The sequence below is a fragment of the Furipterus horrens genome, unplaced genomic scaffold (assembly GCF_987537825.1).
Source record: "Furipterus horrens unplaced genomic scaffold, mFurHor1.1.pri manual_scaffold_4, whole genome shotgun sequence".
Taxonomy (NCBI): domain Eukaryota; kingdom Metazoa; phylum Chordata; class Mammalia; order Chiroptera; family Furipteridae; genus Furipterus; species Furipterus horrens.
Genome location: NW_028327174.1, coordinates 6,754,073 through 6,757,787, shown reverse-complemented (window position 1 = coordinate 6,757,787; position 3,715 = coordinate 6,754,073). Strand labels below are relative to the sequence as shown.

The 3,715-nt window shown below is 50.1% G+C and overlaps 1 non-coding gene across 1 annotated transcript; it reads left to right on the top strand.

Annotated features, from left to right (window-relative positions):
- The first annotated feature begins 3,257 nt into the window (after window positions 1-3,257).
- TRNAA-UGC (transfer RNA alanine (anticodon UGC)) lies at window positions 3,258-3,329 on the top strand. The gene has a single exon. It is a non-coding gene; the product is annotated as a tRNA-Ala (tRNA).
- Window positions 3,330-3,715: the final 386 nt, after the last annotated feature.

The window sequence follows — 3,715 nt, the reverse complement described above, 5'->3', positions numbered from 1 at the left end:
CCTATGACTCAGATGTTGGCATGTTTAAAATTGTCCCAGAGGTTCCTATACGTCTCCTCATTTTCTTCAATTCTTGTTTCCTCATTCTGTACTAGTTGACTTTTTTTCTTCCTTATGTTCCAAATCATTGATTTGAACCCTGGTTTCCTTCCCTTCACCATTGGTTTTGTGTGGATTTTCCTTCATTTCATTTAGCATAACCTTCACTTCTTCCCTTATGCATTTGCCATACTTAACCATATCTGTCAAGCCTGTGAGCATCTTTATCACCAGTGTTTTGAACTCAACATTCGTTAGGTTGGCTATCTCCTCATCGCTTAGTTCCCCCACTGGAACCTTGATTCAATCCCTCTTTTGGGCCATACTTCTCTGTCTCCTCATCTTGTTAGGCTCCTGTGTTTGTTTGCCTCTGTGTCTTAGGTAGAGGTGTTGCGCCTGTTACGTTGTAAGGAGTGGAGCCTTAGGTTTTTGTCAGTACAAGGCGACCCGTTTCACCATGTTACCATGTTGTGGCGCTGTATGTGGGGGAGGTGTCTGAGAGGGAACAATGCTGCTTGCTCAGCCCTGGCTCCTTTTTCAGGCACTTCTCCCACTTCCCTATGGAACTGGCGATTCTCTAGCTGTTGTCCTGGCCATCGTTTCCAGAGTGCGTGGGTCTGCAGACATTCTAGGACCATGGGGGCCCTTTAAATCAGCAGACTCTGCTGTGAGACCGGCAGTTTTCTCCTCCACCCCAATCCCCACTGGTTTGCACAGTCAGAAGCAATGAGGCTTGATTTTCCCCGGAGCTGGGACCGTGAGCCGTGAGGTCTGGTCTGATGCTGGGAGCACTCCCCAGGTGTCCTTCCCTAGTTTTTAAAACATGAGACCATGCTTTCCGCCATCCTGCTGCTGCTGCCACACAACGTCCTCTCTGCCCCAGCTCTGCCCCTCCTACCTGTCTGGATGAGTATTTCTTCTTTATATCTTTGTTTGTTGGACTTCCACACAGCCCAATATTCTGGAACTTCTGGTTGTCTCTAGTTTTGAGGTAGTTGTGTTCCTTCTTAGTTGTGGCGGGAGATAAGGCGTGTCTGTCTACACCTCCATCTTGGCCGGAAGTCCAAGACCGATCTTCTTGAGGCTTCCACAGCCTCCCCACTTTCCACTGGCACAGTCCTGTCATTCCATCTTCAGTTGGTTTACCTGCCTGTCTACCCCAGCGGCCCATGAGCTTCCAGATGCATGACCTGTCTTGCTGGTCTCATGCCCCCAGTACCAACGTGGACTAGCCAGGGCCTGGCACACAGTAGAGGTAAATGGATGTCAGATATCAGATCAGGCGGGGCAGGCACAATGATGGACCTTCACTTGATCTTGTCCCAGTGCAGTGCCTGATGTGATAACCAGAAGCTTCCTGCTCTTCCAGTGCCCGCTACATGCTATGCTCTGTGTGACACAGTGGACGTACAGGACCGGGGTGCTGGCCTCAGCTCTCACTGCCCTGAAGCAGGGCTGTGTGTCTGCCTCGTGTGTGGCAGCCCCATACCTGGACTGCGGGCTTGACCACAGAGACAGGACATGAGCAAAAGTCAGAAACATGCTTGACAATTGTCCTCTTATGCTCCTGCCTTGGGCCAAGAGAAGACCAGAGAACCACTGGTCCAAACAGGCAGGGGGAGGGCATCTGGGCCCAGCCCACAGCTTGGAACCAAGTCCAGTTGACCCTCAGACCCGGAAGGGAGAAGCGTGTGCTCCATGCCCCATGCCGCTGAGTTGGGAGTGTGCTGTGTGGTGTCAGCGCAGCCACCACCAGCTGTGGAAAGTGGGCACGTGTGCCCACGGGGCTCACTGCGGCTGCTGGGCTCTCGGGACCCTTGGCCAGAGGCGGAGCCCCCATGTCTTGTTGTTTTGTCCATTTAACATCCTCGGGTGCCAAGTGCCAGACAGACCTTTCCAGGAACAGACTGGTGGCTGAGGCACAAACCCTGCCCTCATGGAGTGACCTTGCCACCCCTTCTCTCTTAATTCAAGGAAATCGTGCGTAGAGGGGTAAAGGGATTTTTAAGTGTACAATTCAGTGGTTTTAAGTACATTCATATTGTTGTGCACCCATCATCACGTCCATCTCCAGAACTCATTTCATCATGCCAAACTGGGGTTCTGTCCCCATTAAACACTAACCCTTTCTCCCAAGCCCCTGGGAACCACCATTCTTTCTGTCTCTATGAATCTGACTGCACTAGGTACCTCCTTTAAGTGGACTCACACAGGTTTTGTGGCTGGCTTAGTTCACTGAGCGTAATATCCTCAAGGTTCATCCATGCTGTAGCATTTTGTCAGAATTCCCTTCTTTTTTAAGGCTGAATAATATTCCACAGTATGTATAGACCACATTTTGCTTGTGCATTCATCTGTCAATGGACACCTGGGCTGCTTCCACCTTTTGGTTGCTGTGAATAATGCTGTGAGGAACATGAGTGTACAGCTATCTCTTTGAGATGCGGCTTCAGTTCTTTTGTGTGTATACCCAGAAGTGGGGTTGCTGGATCACACGGTAATTCTGATTTTTTGAGGAACCACCATGCTGTTTAACACAGCGGTTACACCATTTCTCATTCCTGCAGGGGAATTTGAGTTGGACCTTGAAGATGATCCTTGGGGTTTAGATGTGGGAAAAGACACTCCAAACGGGGAATAGAAGGAGAAGGTGCAGCCTGAACATCAAGGCAAAGGGCCAGCTGCATGCAGGGGGGCTGGGGAGGTAGAGGCGGGAATGGGATCAGGACAGAGGGCTTTGCCCGTCTTAATGGGAGTGTGACCCTCGCCTGGGGACAGGAGTCACAGAAGGTTTTGAGCAAAGGAATGAGTTGACCACTCTGCCCCCAGAAGGCTACTAGGGCAGCTGAGAGTGAGGCAGACAGTGGCGGAAGATTCCGGGGCGGGTAACCAAGGACGAGTTTCTTGAGATGGTTGGAGCAAGACAGGGAGAAGATGTGAAACCAAGGCCACAGAAGAAGAAAGAATGGTGACAATGGAGCCAGAAAAGCAGGGCAGGGACTAGAGTGAGGCCAGGGAAGCACTCAGCTCGGTCACAAAATTTTAAATGCAGACATTTATATTTTATTTAAATAAAGGAACTGACAGGGTCAAGATTAGGGGGAGGCAGGTGAGGCATCGTGAACAGGCAGGGTCGGAGCCTGTCTTTAATTGAAATTTGATACTTAGTTCATTGAAGAATTTTTGCATTAATTTTTATTTGAGAAAAGATCAGAGTTGGGAGTGTAGCTCAGTGGTAGAGCATGTGCTTTGCAAGTATGAGGTCCCCGGTTCAATCCCTGGCACCTCCACTTCTCTTTTGACCAACCACTTCTCTCACGCTTTTCCTGCTCACGGCAAAAGAAAGGCCAGTGGATCGTTTTTATTGTTCTCCCATTTCTACTCCCAGGGGCTTACCATCTCCCAGCTCGGGCACTGGCAAAAGGAACACAAGAGGGAAAATATAGAGACGCGTATTGCATTAGAAATATTATTCATCTTGATCACTGAGTTTTTGGTGCCCCCTGGGACTTTGCTCCTGAGGTGAGTACCTCACTCACCCCACCCTCGTCCTGGGCTGAGGGGCAGATACATCCAGTCATCCAAGGACATTCCCTGGGTGTCGATGCTGTGCCTGCAACTCTGCTAGGACCAGGGGTCCAATAGTAAGGGAAGTAGTTGTAGTCGTAGTTCTCCA